Here is an 18,858-nt window from a genome sequence, read left to right as displayed (position 1 = left end):
AAGTCCAAAATAACTTCGTCACTTTAGGTTTTAATGTATAAAATAAGAGAGAAAAAGATACGTTGTTGGATGAACTAAAAATTAATAAGCTAGATTTAAGAGTTTATAAACTGACATGGTTACTAACACTATCATTAGAACTTAAGACGGGATATTTACTATGGCCCTGTTTACCGGCCATAATCATGTACTGTTTCAACCGCAATAGTGTCGAAATATAGGACACCCATATACATAAATAAACATGGTAAATATCCTGTCTCAAGGTCAAATGAAAATATCTTATGCAATCCATGCAGTGAAGAAATTTGCAAGTTTGTGTGCAGCTCTCTTAGCTTAAAACGTGTCTTAGTATAGTTAAGGATGTATGTATCTCTATGTGCGAGCTAAGACAGGGCTGACATTGTTACTTAATCATAAGCCACTAAATAAATATAGAATTAAAAAAAATAATATAGAAGGCAACGTTATTCCCATCAGGTATGTTTTCTAGACTCTATTCTGTGACTGACTCTATTACGGAAAATGTTAAAATTGAAAATTTCTAACAATACTTCTTGGTTCGACCGGCATGAAACCAAACCACACGAGAATTGTGGCACTCAGAGAAAAAGTAAAAGAATAGCTATTGCTGCAGTGAATTAAATTTTCATGGATGTAGGTGTTAGAAAATTCTATTAATTTCTTTGATAATATTAGTTTTACGTAGTAGAAGAGTGAATGGATGGTAGAGACCTTTGCCAAGCAGTGGGGCGATCATGACTGAAATCTAAACTCAAATCTAGTAGAGTTGTTTAGGCACTATTTTTTTGGTATTATCCAAAATCGAAATCATCATAATCAGCATCATCAGTACGTTCCCATATACTGATGTCCATAGACTCCTCTAATAATACAAAATTCAATTGGAAACTCCAATTTTAGCTGTTCACATCTCCACAGTTAAAAATTTTCTTAAAGTATTCCCTAAAGTTACACTGTAAGACAGTTGTAACATATTGCGCAACGCCAAACACAAATACGCACCCTAAATCCTGACACAGTCGTATGGCGCTGTATAAATATAAATAGAAATAAAAAAAAATAAAAACAAAAAACCAACCATAGAGTTGTCAAAGAAAACATCTCAATCTTCCGCAAAATTAAAACCCCATAAACCACTTAACGGGAAGTGTTACAAAAACCCTCAGATCTAATTTACAGATGCTACCAAAAGTCACCAAAAAAAACCAAAAAAGTAAAAAAGAACCCAAAAAAGTAAAAAAAGAACCTAAAAAAAAATACAGGCACGTGGAGTCGGGCTTTAAAGCGCAAGTTCTGGCGCTTTTGTGTATGCGTGGAATGCATTTGTGTGCGTGTCGCTGCAGGTATCGCTACGGACCTCAGTTCCCATCGGGCAGCCGACGACGGACGACGTCGCGACGCTCCCCGCTTCGAACGCTCCGTATCGCTCGACGAAAACCGAATTTTCGCGACAAAAGAAAATTTTCGCCGAATTATTTCCTTCTAGTTGGATTTTTGACTCGTTTCAAAACTGTGTTTCTTGGAAGATATTTTGAGTGTGTTCAGTGATAATTGAGAATTACTGAGTGGATTGTGTCAACAGTTTTTTGTTGGTTTTTGTGAATGGATGTACAGGTGTAGTCGTGAATGGTTGTTGCTTAATATTGTCGGATTCTGAAGTTGATTTCAAGTAAGTTTTACATGTCTTAATTATCTGGTTCCAATTAGAAATAGGCGGAAAATTGTAATAAGCGATTTAATTTAATAGATTCTGGGGCTATTACATTAGGAAAGAAATTAAAATGATTAGTCATTTTAATTATCACGCTACATTATTAATTCAAGGTATTTGCGAAAATATTTAGATTTTGAATTCATTTTATTAAAATTAAACTATCTTCAAACCATTTTCTAACATTATAGGACCGGTATACATTTATTGTGCGCCAACATTATTAATTGAATAAGTATTACATGTGTATTTTAATATAAAGACATGTTCCAATTAAAATAATGAATAAGAAGTTATCAATTAAAGATTTATTAATTGATTTTTTGCGACCGAAAAAAATTAAAAATCTACTATCATGTCGGATCAATTATACGGATAATACATTTTTTACAACATTAATCTAAATTATATATTTATTCGATCAACATATTGATATTGAACAAAACATATTTTTTACACAAATCAATCGTGTGCTGGCATTTTTTACGTTCATTTGTTTTTTTTTTTCGTGTGTCACTGCAGTACCGAGGTCACAAAAACTCTTTAATGACTCGCTAGCTACTTGTATTGTGTTTTAATGATATTTGTACCAAACACTAGACACTGAGGAAATAAATTCTGTCATTTGAATAAAACTTCCGGTGAGAACCCGAAGCGACGTTTTAGAGTAATTTATTGGGTACAGATTTGTATTTTATCTAAAGGTCAACTGAATTATGTACGAATGACATTTAAAAATGTAAAGACCTTTTTAAAAAGACTTTGACAAATGAATGGTTGAGTTACAATACATAGTATCAGCTACTGTGACTACTACTAGTAACTATGTGTAAAAAGACTATGATATATGATTATATTAAGAAAAGAACCATGCGATTAGATTGCTATAGCCTTACGTAGTTATTTTCTTAATCCTAAAACGTCTTAATTTTCAGCCTAATTGTGACTTCTAAGTTAGTTTCGCTGTCTCTACTTAGGATATTCAGATAGGCCACCTAGTATTACATAAGAATTCGTGCCTAATCTTTGCCTATATCGTTTTTAATGTATTGGACGCCACAGGGAGTCGATAAATGAGTCACATTAGGATTTAACGTATCTATATTAAGTTCAGCAACTTTATAACCGTACCGAAAGTAAGAATATGAGTAATTATTAATTAGTACATTCACATCGATATTCTTTTTTAATTTTGTTCTTTAGACTGTGAAATCAATTTCTTGCCTAGTAAGTCCATGTTATTTCTATTAAATAATATTCTGTATATCAGAAATTCTCTCTTTTTAAATCCATTGTATAGATATCTAAGGAGTCCTCGTTTTTCTGCATGAGTGGCTCCACAGATTCCTTTTGTGTTTTTCAAGTCTCTTTCCTAGACACTGAGTGCTTAACAATCTTATTTTATGTTTTACCTTTAACAATATTAGGTTCAGTTTTATAAAACATACTCATTTATTGATTTAAGTTTATTTTTCTGGGTAGCCATGTAATAAAGGCAATTGAAAAAAAGCACACATAGGTACATACATTTTTACATAATATATATAGATGATATATTATGACGATATTATCATCACGCCTGTGTCCTATTGGGATAGGCAGAGATAATATAACACTAAATGACATGATTCTGGCATAACTCCGTTCGTTTTATCAATCTCTTCAATTACGTGTGCTTCGAATTTGACCCTTTTATGACGACAAAATCTTATGAACATTATAAATATTTTTGATATCACATAGACACACACGAAGTGATGACACAAAATCCCCTAACAAAATGACCAAAACCAAACACAATCATAGTAAAACAAGCCTTAAACCTACCAAAACAAGACAGAAAATTGATTTAACACAAAGCATTACTCTCAGGCTGACGAAGATAGGTGATGTCGTGGTCTTCAACTAAGCTCTAGACTAACATGGTTTACGTTGAAGCTCAGTGAAAATTGAGAATGTGCTTACTCAGGAGTGTTTCTGGATCCCACGGCGTTATATGGAACAGCGCACGTGACGAAGCGGCAGAGTATGAAAATGAGTGCAGCCTATATACACTAAGCTGTTGATTGCTGTTGTAAATTGTATAGAGCTGACTAGACTATGACTATGTATGGTCACGGTTTTATACATAGGTAAAATTTGATAAGTTTTTAGCAGTTATAGAGGTTTATTATAAAGGATAACATGTTTGTAGTTGTGTTATAACTTTTGTGAGATATACTAAATTATTTTTTATACCTTTTGGCTTACTAACGTCAGTCGAGGAACTCGACTCGAGTTTCAAGCCATATTAGACACCTGCAGAGTGATAATTGTCATCATTTTATTATCCATAAGATAACTATAATTATAATTGGCTTTTTGTCATATTTATACCACATTCTTTATTCAAATTTTACAGCTGTTGGCTTCCCATGTGTTTAAATAAATAATTATTTTTCTTTTATATGCTATAGAAAAAAATTAACTGATTGGTAAAGGTATTGAAAAAAATTATATACATTTTTAACTACTATAATTTTCTTTACAAAGTTAATATTTATCAAAATAATAGCCATTTTCAGAAACTAATATGCCATGTCTCCATAAAAATTAAATATTAATGTTAGTCTACTAATTTGATGACATTAAACCGTCCTAGAGCATTTTAAATTATAGCAGTGTAGAATATCAACTTTATTTTTTGGACTTTTCAATGTACAATTGTACATATATAAACAACTGTTTGCCCTTATAACATATCAAGGAGATTTCATTAACATAGAATCACACCTGGTATTTCTTATGGGTTTCAGTAAAATACATTTTTCAGTTGATAAGTTAGTAATAAACTGAAACAAAATTTCTCTATAACTTTGTATAACACCCAGAAAACAATCTGGAGATCGTGCATGTTAAGCACTATGTTAGCTGCAGGTGTTCGTTTATATACTTGATGCAATAAAATATATTAACTGTAGATTATGAAATCGATGATTATTGGTAACTATTCCCGTTATTTCACATCGCACACATCCATAGCACGCATCTGTAACACGCACCTTTCCATTTAAATAGCATAGCTTAGTTGACTCCGTCTCCACTAGTGCTAACCTATGGATACCAATAAATATGATTGGTGGAAGCCAAACGCATCCGCAGCAATAAACCGTAGTAGGTACATACCGGGAGGAAAGGCACCCTCAAATAAAAAAAAAACCGGAAGCAAACCGGAAAAGATGCATATCTGCAACCATAATGTCAGCCACACTAACTTAATACCAACGTGGCCGTCAACTGGATATCACCAATAATAAAAAACCAATCACCATTATCCGACCAGTAAGCTTGTTAAGTATAGGTAATACCTAGTCGTTTTTTGTCACGCACTCTTCGGCATTGAGCCATAATTATTTATGGTCATAGACCCTCATTTAGGCCACACTCGTCTAGACGAAACCTACCTTTTTACGTTGAAATTACTTGATCCGTAAAATAATTGGTTTATAAGGGTACAAGTCAATAGTACCTACATGTGTGTCTTAAATAATTTATAAGACATTTAGAAAGGTTAGCTTTAGTTGCCAAGTCTGAGTGATTTTTTTCGTGTTTGTCCTGTGTTTTTTCTAGACAGTTTATTCTGTTCAGTTATTCGGTTGTTCTGTGCCTAATTTTGTTACAATATTATCTTTGTATTACATCGCCTGTACTTTTCCTAAGGGAATGGCTTTATTAGCATTGTTAGACACTTTTCGGTTATTATGTTATCAATTTCGTAAAAAAATGGGAACAAGAGTGTTGTTGTTCATGACTTCAGTCACTCGACAAAATTATGTATGTTCTCGACTCTTAGGGAGATTTGCATTAATGAAAATTACATTAACCATCAACAATCTATAAGTGACTGCTGACCAAAGACCTCTCTCTTCTCACATGGAGAAGGATTAAGCATTAATAACCACGCTTAATCAAAGCAGGTTGGCGATTTTAAACTTATAATTAGAAATGATAAACCCAGGTTTACTCACGACGATTTCCCTCACTGTTTGTCAGTGGTGTCTGAATAGTCTTAGAACGTACATATAACTTGAAAAAAGTCACATTGGTACCTGCTGAGAGACATGAGAAGCTGCCGTCTCAAACCTTGGGACCACCACGACATTAGATTTATCTAGGTATCCTTTATCAATCCTTAGTGATAACCTAATATGAAATCCATATATCAAAAAAAGCTGTGCTATTTTATAAGAATCAAATTGAGATATTAATATAATAGTTTGATTATTTAAGGTATTACTGAGCTTGTTTCAGTTTTTCGAGTACTTGTACTAACTTGCTAAGCCTGGAATTGTGTTCGGTATATGGCAATAGGCTTACCCCATATTACATGGGACTTATTTATAAAACAATTGGTGAAAAGTAGGTTTACATTGTACAGTGGGATTACGTGCCGCAATGTGCACTTATTTATTAGTTTCATTATTTTAGATCGTGTTTCGACACTACCTTCCAATTATCTGTTTCTTGACCGACTTAATTGCTAAACCTTTCGTTACGATATTATTTCAGTATTCAGGAAATTTCATCGCTTACTCAAACTCTACAAGTTTGAGAAACGAGGGACAAAGGATAAGAGTTTCTTTGTAGGAAGTAATAAAAGTCAAATTAAGTTGTTTATTGTTGTATTGCGCTTGATTAATTTACAATTACCCTTTTGAAAATATTAATTAAATGTTACGACAGTCGTTTAAGGGGGTGAGCAGAGGTGGTTTATGTTATTCTTTGATTGTGTTCAATCAAAAGAAACATTTGTGACGTTTCCATAAAATGGTGAAGTTACCATGGGAATGACTATGAAATAAATAAATGAAGCAAAATATATTTTAAATACATCAAACATCCAGCAGCCTCTAAGCGGAAACTGCTGACCAAAGGCTTCACCTCACGAGAATGTTTGAGCATTAATCACCACGTTTACTCAATGCGGGTAGGTGATTTCAAACTTATAATTAGAAATTATAAGCCCAGGTTTCCTCATGATGTTTTCCTTCACTATTAGTCAGTGATGTCTAAAATAATCTTAGAAAATACATTTAACTGGGAAACGTCACATTGGTACTTGTTGTTGGTAGGTTTCGAACCCTCACCCTAATGCGTAAGAAACTAGCGTCTTAAATCTTTTAGCTTTTAAAGTATTTAGCAGAAACATAAAAACTAATTGTTCCATTACTCTCGGTACAAGTAACTATAAATAAATAGAAAATCTTAGAGTAGTTTGACTAGATGTTAAAAGTGTTTTATCTCCTCTATGTATATACAAGTAATAAAAAACTTAGTATGAGTGTATAGTTGTGCAGTTGGGTACAAAATAGAATGGTCCAACAGGTACAAAAACTAATGAGATCCAATTTTAACATGTGTAAAAATGTTACCGATATTAGTTTTTGTCGTTGTTAGTTAAGACATAGTTTATTATAGTGTGTATGTAATACAATGACAAAAAATAACACTTATGTATTGGATTTTTTACTGATATTTAAATAACCGCACGTGCAACACCCACCTAAAAATAGGTATATGACGTTTTGATTTTATTTACTGAACGGTATTCAATCTGTATTTTAAGTTACTAAAACATAAATTGTTTTGAAAAATACGTCAATATTTTTGGTATAAGCTATGAACCTATGTATATGCAAACGAATATGTCAGATGATAATTAATATTAGTATTTTGTCAAATACTGAATCTCATTCTACTCATATCTAGACTCTGCAATACTAGTAAAACAATAAAGCTCTGCCTGACCCACAAATCAAACCCTATACCTCCTACCTCGTGCGTACGGCGCGTTCCGTTCCGCGCGTGCAGGAAAATGCTATCAAACCACCACAGATGAGGCCCACTAGAGCTGATGTCGATCCGTAGCTGCGGATTGCCTAGCGGGTTACCGGAATTCCAGCTCAAAAAGCAGGAATAAGAACGGGGCGATTTTTAGTCGGTACGCGTCTGATGCTCTATCTCTCCTTGCCCAAGGCGGGAAAAGCCATTGGATCATTTTCAATAAAAATACCACCTACCTTGAGAAGTTTAAAACCTTTTGCTTACTATCTACCATTTACCCATACCATAAATTATTACCAGACATGCTCTATGCCCATTTCTAGCCACAGATACGTTACCCTTAGTTGACAGTGAACTTGAAAACTACAGCAAATATTTAAGAGGTTGCCGAGAGAAAAGGGTTATGTTTGTACAGATAATAATATAATGACCTCTATAACCACGGTAATGTGGTAGAGAATAAACGGTATTTTTGTTGTATGGATCGATGAAGAGATAATGGGGTTTTCTTATAATGATTTGGTTAGTAATGGTTTGCAATATTGTTCAGTTGTTGATATTGTTTCTACCGGAGATGGCGGTAACTTAGTGTATACAAGGTGTAAACAAAACGCTCCCAAACGTCGCAAACAGGTGATGGTAAAAGCGAGATTTATTTTTAATACATTAAGGATACTTTTTGGAAAGTGCATTTATCGAGAACGGTTATAGGCTTCAAAACATCACGCTACAATTAAAAGGATCCACACAGAGCGAGTAAAATTGCGCAGAAGTAAATTTAGTATATTGCTTGTGGATTTTCCACAAATTTCACTCAAGTGAATGTTAGCAAATTAGCAATATAACGATAACAAACATTAATATGAAAAGATAATTAATATATATTAATATATAATATATCCTTGACTTTACAGGTCAATTTTATTCTTCAAATGATAATACGAGTGCGAAAAAAAACAAAACAACGTTGATTATTTATGTATCAGAATGCGCACAAAACAGACAGCTTACGAACGCCATAAGCTTAGGTGCCTCCCTAATTATTTAGACACCTCCCTAATTATTTATCAACAATCTCCCTTCATTCTCGCTATCATATAAAAACATAATTAGCACTTCTCGAAGGGTAATCTCGAGAGATTTATCATAAAATTAGCTGGAACCCCGGAATAATGGAAGATGAGTAAAGCGTTTCAATATTTTTTCGTATTTTTGTTGTTGTTTTTGGTGTTTCGATTTTTGGGAAATGTTTAAATGTATAGCTAATGAATTCGCAGTATTTAGGGAAAGTTGAAATTTGTTGTTCAGTTAAGTTTATAAACATCATATTAAGTGTGTGTAGTAAAACAATCTATAATAGACTCATATTTTAAAGCTTCAAAGCTAAATAAAGTCTAACCTTTGCTAAAAGCATTATTAACCTAAACATTTTAAAAATGTTTATTGATAAGTACATATTTGTGCAAGTTCAATACCCTGAAGCATCATGGGGATTTTAAGTCCTTATAAGGAGGGATCTTATTAAGGAGCAATAATCACGGAACCTTGTAGTGAGATTTTTAATTGCGAGGCGAGAGGGAGAGTCAGACTCTTACTGACTAAAAACCACCCCGTTCTTTGTCCTGTATTGCGTCGGAGCCCCGGTAATTCTTTCGTTGTCCTCAACTCCAGGTCGGGTATCAGCCCTACTGGGCCCCATCTGTGATGGCCTGGCGCAAGCTGTTTTCATAGAGTCATTCAAGTTTACAATTAATTTTAAAACCGTATTTACAGACTCAACATAACGACTAGCCTTGTAATATCGATCCCCATATAGTTTACAGGGAAAGTAATATATGCTGAATGTAAACAATATAATTGGAGCATTATTTATAATTGTCGTGCACTCCACTCAGTCCCACGTAGGTACTTACACACGATACAGTTGGTTTTACTAGGACGCCATAATGTGGATTAATTTGTATTTTAAGTATTTTTAAATCGTTTATTCATTTATTATAAGCATCGCCAAACTGTTCAGCAATTTGCTCGCGAAAATAATACTCTCAAGTCTTAGTTTACATACATATACATACATAAGTTCACGCCTGTTTCTCATGGGGTTTGGCAGAGACAATGGAACGCCAATTGCTACGAATTTTACATACCTATTTCGCTTTATTGATAAAGCGTCAGTCGTCGTCAGTCTTTTCATGCATGCTCGTCGGTTAAGGGTATTTTTAAGTTTGGTCCTTCTTTCATATATCGCATTATGTATATTCAATTTGACAGTACTATTCGAAAGAATAAGTTAACACCAAGTTCAAATATTTTAAGTCACTCGTTCAAATAGCTTTTAAATTCTACTTAGTTCATAGCACCAATCTAGTCAAATGAAGTCCAATCTAACGAAATTGGGATACGGATCGCGGCATCTATTTGCATAAAATGTTGCATGTTAACGCTAATAAACTGAATAAAGAAACATTATAAAGAATTTGTGGACATCCGGAAGACCAGTTTGGAACACATTTGACACCAATATTGTATTACATAAAGGTCAAGTTAGTTGTTATTTATAACCGTATTTTAATTGCTCAAGTCAAAATATCTTTATTCAAATCAGATCATTAAAAGCCACTTTATGAACGTCCAAATTACAAAATACGTTCGTTTTTAGACAATCCATCACTTTTTTTTTCTGCTGTTATAGTTTCGTGTTAGGTTTCTTTATAAAAAGAAGACGATCTAGACATTTCAAGGTTATTCTATTTTTTTTCTACCTAATTTTTATAATATCTTCAAAAGGTGCCTAGTTTTTTTTGGGAAGAAAGACTGGGGAGATGGCCTTTTTTACTCATTAAGCCTATCCCAGAGGCCACTTTCAGCACTTATAAGGGGCACCGGGTCCTGCCCTTGGAACCCTGACGGTGCAACGCCTGTTACGACACATCCTTAGAGAAACGTGCGTCTCCTTTTGCACGTGACCACTGTGCTATCGTCTTCCCTGAAGCCACTAGGTGGGTATCTAGAGTACCCACTCTATGCATCCGTGGCTCCAAAGGTTCGCCTGCAGTTGATTTCTTGACCGCCTCCATTTTTTTTTAAGTCAGATAATGTTATCTGATATTCCGAAAATTTATTAGTAATTAATTTATCCGATCATTAATTACTATACTGAAAACCGCATCAAAATCGCTCCAGCTAGATGCGAGAAAATCGCGCACGCTGAAAACCTCCTGTTTTAAGTCGGTTCAAAATAAGTAAAGCCAGGTATTTTTATTATGAAACAAAGTAACTAATCTAAAATAAGAAAATTAATTATATAAAAATGAACTAAACATTTTCTTATCTTTATAATTAAAAGGTTAATTCATATTAACAAATCGTTTTCCTTCTAACCTTTGAAAACAGTTAAACAGTGTTGTAACTATGTTCTTGAACTTGTTAGTACATAGTTACATCAGTTTTTTAATAAATAACGTAAACAATATGCAAATTTGGAAAACTAGTTTATAATTAAATACATAATATTATAATCGTAATTAATATCAAACAAAACGTAACTGATTAATCTTAAGTTATGAATATACATATTTATATAAATTGTGAGTACATTGGTGATATGCGATTAGATTACACGCTTTGATTTGGTCGCCGATCTTTTGATAAGTGAAAAACGAAAGCTAATTTTGAATAAAAACTGTGTACGTTATGTAATGGGTACGTTGTGTCTGTGAGGTTACTAGAGGCCTAATTACCCCCTTCTTTTCGATCTTCCTTATCCCCGACTCCCCAACAATCACTTAAATTCGCCTCTGGTGTTTCAAATGTCCATGGGCGACGGCGATTGCTTGCTATCAGGTGATACGTATGCTCATTAATTTTTGATTAGTCAATTAAAACCTCTTTTTTCCTAATTATTTCCTAATTATTTTGAATTTGAACAAAAAGCTACATTAAAGTATTTTACATTTCACTTTTCGGCTGGTCAACCGGCTGCCATGCAACGTGTATAAGTCGGATTCCCGCACGAAGCAACTCTTTGTGAGATTCACAAATTGTTGTTTAATATGTACTTGTATGTTTGTAAATGTACTTATGACACAGAAGAAAATCCTAGTGCGGGGCAATGTATGTTTAATCTAAACGCACCCACGATACAAAGAATTCTAGTGTAGAGCAAGGGTTTTTAATCAAGAAGAAAAAAAGCAAAATCTATCCAACTACACTTTTTGAATCATCAATCGATACCCTCATGCAGAATGATCTGGAAAATTCCACAACATTCTCCTACAGTTTCCTACACACCCCTATTGTTTCATCTAATCCCATCACTAAACACACAAACAAATACAAAACTGTTCCCTAAACACAACCCTGCAAAGTATACGTATGGGAATGAACAGATGATCTCGATTCACGCCTGACTTCGGCAATGATGGCCGCCGGCGATGGGCTCCGAACCTATCACATTTGGCATATTAATTACACGTAAACCTAAAACAGCACAAATGCGTAATATTATGTAATTATAACATCACGACTTTTAATCCCTGGGGAGTAGTCGGAGGTGCACAAGTAATATAGGTGATAGTGTGACACTATCACCCTGGTTATGTTAAGAGTCGCGCATGTCATAGGAGGAGAAGTTTGAAATGTGTCATTTTTTTATGGTAAAAGCCGGTAAACGAGCAGACAGGTCACCTAATGGTAAGCAATCGCCGCCGCCTTTTGGCTTTGGTGAACCTAGTGCCATATAATGGGCACAATTTCATGTTCCACACCATTTTAATTTTTATTCCTTTTAAATCCCATAATAGTTCACCAAACATAACATAACATTGTAAAATGATGACATTTTTGTTGACGGTTCTGAATTTATTATCCCTTTGACGAAACAGTGGCACAGCAACGTAACTTAATCAAATATTCTTATTATTGAAGCTTCGGCAAGTTGTTTGTAATAAATTAATGTCATATTTCATAACAGCAGTGCCAGATTAAAAGACCAGTATAGTTTGAACTTTGATGTAGGTTTAAACCTTGGTGAATTAAGAAAATAAAATTTGTAGTAATCAGTTTTATTTATTGGCTTTTTAACAGGTCGGTATTGTATGAATTCGTCGGAATTTAGGTATCCTTATTTGCAGTCTCGTGTACAACAATACACTACTATGCCAATAAGTCCTGGACCTGCGGTCTACATAACGGGAACACCGGGGCTGCGGCTTAAAAACCAGGAGTAGTTTTTAGTCAGTAAGAGTCTAATACTCCCTCTGGCCTCGGCGATAGCGGGAGAAGTCATTGGATGATTTTTACCCACTAAAAATTGACAATAAGTAATTTCTCAGTGTCTACATTATAAGACAGGTTTAAGTATTTAAGTATATCATTAGGCTCCTCCTTTATAAAAAAAAACAAGTAATGATAATTTCCCACCCAACAAGAAAATTCTAAAAGGTTATGAACCAGGAAAGAAAAGCTCAGAGGTCAAGCAATAATGGACTCTCATCTCTGTTAATAAAGTTATAAGTTATAAGTTATAACGACGTGTGATATCCAAACGAACTGCTATTGGATATCACGTTTTTTTTTATATTTATCACTTTACTGATCTCTTCAATTCAATAACTGATTGCAGCGTGAAGTGTGTGATGGTGAAATCAACGTGATGGGTTCGGCGTGTCGTGGGCGATCGCATTCAAAGATCGAATAGGCTTTTCTATTTTCAAAAATGATTGAGGTAAATGTCAAATTGAATTAGTGAATTATATTGCAGATTTTTTTAAATGTTAAGAATCTTTTGTTGCTTTACGCCTACAAGGAACTTGTCCATTAGTTTATATGTTTCAAAAAGTGAATGAAACTAAAAAATAACACAAAAACCAAAGGTACATGTTTGCAGACGCACCCACGACCCAGGATAAAATCCTAGTGTAAAACAAAGTTAAAAAAATAAACTTGATTTTATGACGATAGATTTACCATGTAATTTATTACCTCTAATACAATTTAACCCCTCTAGTAATAATCAAAAATTGACATCAAACAAAGTCTGATGCACATACTATCAATTTGCCTACTACAAATTTTATAAACCACAATTTCACTTTCTTTCCACACTCAACGCAGCACACCATTTTGCAAACACAAGTACGAACAAAATGGCCGCTCGAAGCATCGAATTCATCACTGCTAATTATTTAAAACTTAAGTTAATCCTTAAGTCGATCAATCACCGCGATACAGTCTACTAATGAAGGAGCACGAGAGGAAAGTTTTTATTTTCAAACTAATTACTGTGTTCGTGCAAATATGTTGGAAAAATGTTTACTGTGTCTAAGTTTGTATAGGCCTGAGTACATGTGAGTGTGTTTGCCTCCACGTGTCAATAATATTGATAGCGAAGCCCTTTGCTACACTTCGTAGAAAGAGAAATAGGTAAAGGTGAAATATAATCATTATTTCGTGCCTCTGAAAGTTTAAGTTGGTTTAACAGAACTTGTGATTAATTTCAAATTTTATATTGTTAGTAGAATTTTGACTGAAATGTATAATAGTCTTTTACGTTTTAAGTTAGGTTTGTTATCGGTTCTTAGTACCTACTATGGAGCCCTTATCATCAGGAAAATATCTAGGCTTAGTGCCTAGAGAGACCCTGAACCCTGTTAGGCAAAAACCTAGATTAAATGCTAGTTTCTACCTAAGATTTATCATCCAGACACCTAATAATTCTTTGGAATGACAAGGAAAATTCAAGGGTAGCAGACGCATATATTTCTACGAGGCAATTTATACCAAATCTTACCTTATCAAAGCGTAGTTTTTATTTATTTTCCAATTCATACTCTTGACGTCATAAAGAAGATATTACTACCCGCAACGTGCAAGCAAAAACCAATTCTATCCTATCAGCACTTTGAATCCATAATCCAGTAGACGGAGGGACAAAACCTACCCTTAATATTAAAATACACCCTTTCTCGCATGTTTGGTTTGAATAAAAAGCAAACTTAGAGAATTACCGGAATCTATGTAAATATTGGCGTCGACCCTTCCCGACTTTTTACCCTTTTTTTGGGATCCACGTTTGAAGGTCTTTATTGGCTATCCGTCAAGGTCCTTTAGCAAAACGAATAAATAGAAAACGACAGATCTAAGTCTATTCACTTCACATATCAATGAGGCTATTCAAAATGCTATTTGGATTTTGGAATTTCAGAATATTTACCTAATTAATTTTAAATATTTAAAGTTTTTAGGTGCTGCATTGGACTATTTGACCCGAGTTTACAAGAATTTTATTTTTAAAGCATTAATTACAACGACTGTAGACTATAATTCATAAACAATATGTTCCTAACTTCTGCTACCTACTTAAACAAATACGACTCTCAACTCCAGCGTAAACTCAGATAAAAATAAATTCCTTACAATGCTGTAAAAGTCTAAAATCACACCAGTAACAATAACAATTATTAAACCTTAACATTCCAAAATTTTCAAAAACAATCACAATAAACGAATAAACCGAAACACGAGGTTACCATAAAATCCAAACCCTTGGACCCCAAAACCCCACAATTACCAAGCAACACAGGGCTTACAACGAAACACATTAAACATACAAATTAATCCGTAGGCAATAATTGTTACAGTTTCCAAGCCCATACCTACATAGCTAAAAATTTTTGAATACCAAAAGTTCGGCCCTACCTATACGGATTATGTTAATATCGAAAGGTCCAAATATTTCGTTCCCATTTAAAATAATTTCTGTAGAGTTGAAGGAGCAAGTTTAAATCTACTTATCAGAGCTTGTTAGCCAGTTATTAGAGTTTAATCTGATTATATCTTAAGCTGTGTTGTAAAATTTTAGCAATCCATAGCTGTGGGCAGTGGGCGGTGGAAGGTGCTTCGGTATTTATCGCAAAAATGTTGTCCGGTTCACTGGTCGGCTGCTGATTTCGTGTTATTTGTGTCGGTATAGTTTTTAATGCAGTTTGAGGTAGTGCCAATATTTATTTTGTTTTAGTTTTTCGTCATAAACATCATCCTATAATCGAATATGGGTGATTTTATTCCAATAAAAAATGCGTACTAACTTCTGTCCACGGCTTCACTCGCGTTCCCGTATGCGTAGCCTATGTGCTATTTCATACCATAATTTACCCCTGTTGCAAATTCTATCCCGATCCTTTCAGCTGTTTTGACGTGATTGAGTAACAAACATACACACAATCTCACAAACTTTCGCATTTATTAATATTAGTAAGATAGGCCCACTATTTATAAAAGTCTTCTTTTACACGAAGAAGATTTCGTAAATGAATTCGTTCTGGTACTTATAAAGAACTTAGCTCGCGTTTTACTGAAGAAAAAATTGGTAAAACAACCTGCTACTGTTTTTGAAGAATAACTAATGATTTCAGGTCATTGAACACACATTTTTCAAATTACTAATGGCCTTAAAAAATACGCATACGATATTATAGACGACATAAATTAATTTACTAAAAATAATTATTTAACTAAACTTACAAGTTCAACTGCTTCCCACTGAAGCAAATTCTACCCATAAAAGTACTTTAAATAAATAAATAAAAGTTCTTGAAGATTTTTCATTCAATAAATGCTAGAAATAGGAGTAAAACTGAGAAAAAACTAAGAAAAAAACGTAGCAATTCTCGGATGGATACCTCTTACCTAGGCAATTTTTTTCACTTTAAATCAACTAAGTAGTGGAACTATTTCAAATAAGTATCGGTAATTTACTTAGAAACATTTCTTAGAAGTAATAAGGTAATTGTGTGGGTCATAGCTATTTCTTTCATTTTCAACCTTACCATTTATGTATTAGAGTTGAAAATGTATTGAAGAATTTTATCAGTTTAGGGTAGGTTGATATGCTAGTGTCTATATTAGTGGAAACTATTTGCTTGACAAATTGATTGACTTAAATTAGAGACTGATAAGCAAATAGGGCTTAAATAAAATGAAAGAAAAACGAACACGCTTATATTCGTAACTACTAGGTCAGATTTGAGAAATTATTTTGGTGTTGGATAGTTTATTTATTTAGGAAGGTTATATGCTTAAAACATCAGCTATCGAGTATTTGATTCGAAGGTGTAAGTTTTAAGTTCAATCCCCGATTCTCTAACAACCTTTAAATTAAATAGGCCAGCAACACACTTGTAACGCTTCTGGTATTACGGATATCCATGTGGCGGAGGTAATTGCTTACCATCAGGTGATCCGCCTGCTCGTTTACCAGCTCAAACCATAAAGAAAACATCCGCAAAATACAATAATGGAATTTTTGACATTAGAAAATTTTAATTAATTGTAGCACAGAAATTGGTATTTTTTCTATGTAGGCAAAGGATTTTCCCTGTGGGTGGCAAAACCAAGGCGCCTTTACAAAATAAAAATGTTTTGATGTTATCATAAGTAAAAAAAAAAAGAATAATAAGCAATATTTTCTTCCAGTCATTTGCCTAAAGCGTTATTCCGTGAAGATTAACATACCCTTTTAACTTAAAGGTCATTCTTTTAATATGGAGCTTTATATGCTTGGTCATTCCACGTAGGACTTTCTGATGGTAACTTGTTGCTGAGGTTAAGTCACTATTTAACCTTATACCATGAGCAAATGCGGTGATGGGTTAAGCATGGAAATACCACACCTTGGAAAAAAATTCAACATTGGAAATGGATAAATTTACCAGATTCTACCTAATTAGAAGACTTCATTTTTTGTAATTCTTTCGGTTACTGATGATATTATTCGTACCAATCAGTATGACTTGATTCAGTGAAACCTTTTTGTATTTTTGTTGTATTGAGGTAACTGGTCGAAGGTCGAAGATCAAGCTCTTTTTATAGGCCTGTTTACAACTTCGACAATAGTTCTGGAATTTACCCAAAGAATAACTTATTGAAGGGGCCTAAAACACCCATTGATTCACTAAAAACGGAAACCAACCCGTCAATTTGTTTCAAAATATCGATGAGGAATTAAAAAAATAGAACTCAAAATATTAATGAACAAATTAACTTGACAAAGTTACATAATGATTATTTCCATGCTAACTGACCGATGAATAGGCAAACATTATCTTCAAAGGATTAAAGTAAAAGTCAACGTTATTCATTGCCATCAGCAGTAGTTACAGAGATGTAATTACTATTTCCATTCTAACTGACGGCTGAAGAGGTTAACATAATCTTCGAAGGATTATAGTAAAAGTCAACATTTTTATTATGGTTATGATATTATTCAATTTCATTTCTATGAACCCCACCAAAAATAAAGTCAATACGTTGCTTTAAGATTTACATCACATACCTGTAAGAAGTATTGTTAATCGACTATGAAGCAAACAATTCAGACACAATGAGTAATCAACGCCAACACTCGGGTTAACAAAAAATGAATCTTATTTAACTACGTAACTAGTGATAGATTAGCTTATTCTTTATTTTGGCCACACACAAGGTAGCTCTTTGTAATCATTTTAAATTGTAGATTGTAATAATAGATTTAAAATAATTACAAAAAGTATGCTATATAATAGTTGTGATTAGCGAGTGTAAAATTGGTTTTAGTATTTGCGATTAGCTTAGTTAACTAAAAATAACTTGTGTTTACACACGTGAAAACATTGAGATAAGCTCTACTAGTTTCGAGACACAGAGGGACTTTTCATCATGAAAAGCTTGCGCAGTCACTCAGCCTAGATTTTATTATATCTGAATTTTTGCTACATACAATATAAATGGCAAGAATTATTTGTATAGAAGTTCTTAGTAAAATATTCCTTCATTCGTGCAATAATTCTGATGAGACTGATGATGATCTACCTACTCTATTGTAAGACAAATGTGGCCATATTATCTAATTATTTCAATTATGCAAGTTGATAAGATGAATTTCAAAATTAAACGTTGAAGTACACCGTTGGGGTAAACGTATTTTAGAGTGGAGACCGCGTCAAGGCAAGTGTAGTGTAGAGCGCCCTCCAGCTAAGTGGAGTGACGATATCCGCAATATGCAATCCGTGGTTGGTAGTGGTTGGATGCTTTGAGCTGAAGATTGAGCTCAGTGGCGTGTCAATGAAGATGGTTATGTCCAGCAGTGGACGAGAACACAGGCTGATGATGATGATGATGATGATGTATACCTAAAACATAATTAAACATAAATGTCAAATGATTCAAAGTTTTAAACTTCACAAAAAAGCTAAACACAGGAAGTGAAACACACGCAACACTATCTTGAAACCGCAGAACAAAATTGATGATATCAATCACAT

At 33.7% G+C, this 18,858-nt stretch overlaps 1 protein-coding gene across 1 annotated transcript in view; it reads left to right on the top strand.

Moving 5' to 3' along the window:
• Positions 1 to 1,403: 1,403 nt before the first annotated feature.
• The window catches only part of LOC118275455 (hemicentin-1), a 296,991-nt gene continuing 279,536 nt past the window's right edge, over positions 1,404 to 18,858 (top strand). Inside the window, exon 1 of the mRNA XM_035593419.2 lies at positions 1,404 to 1,693. The gene's annotated coding sequence lies outside the window, so the exon portion shown is untranslated. The remainder of the gene's footprint in view (positions 1,694 to 18,858) is intronic.

The sequence above is a fragment of the Spodoptera frugiperda genome, chromosome 8, assembly GCF_023101765.2.
Source record: "Spodoptera frugiperda isolate SF20-4 chromosome 8, AGI-APGP_CSIRO_Sfru_2.0, whole genome shotgun sequence".
Classification (NCBI taxonomy): domain Eukaryota; kingdom Metazoa; phylum Arthropoda; class Insecta; order Lepidoptera; family Noctuidae; genus Spodoptera; species Spodoptera frugiperda.
This window is presented reverse-complemented; position numbering and strand designations above follow the sequence as displayed.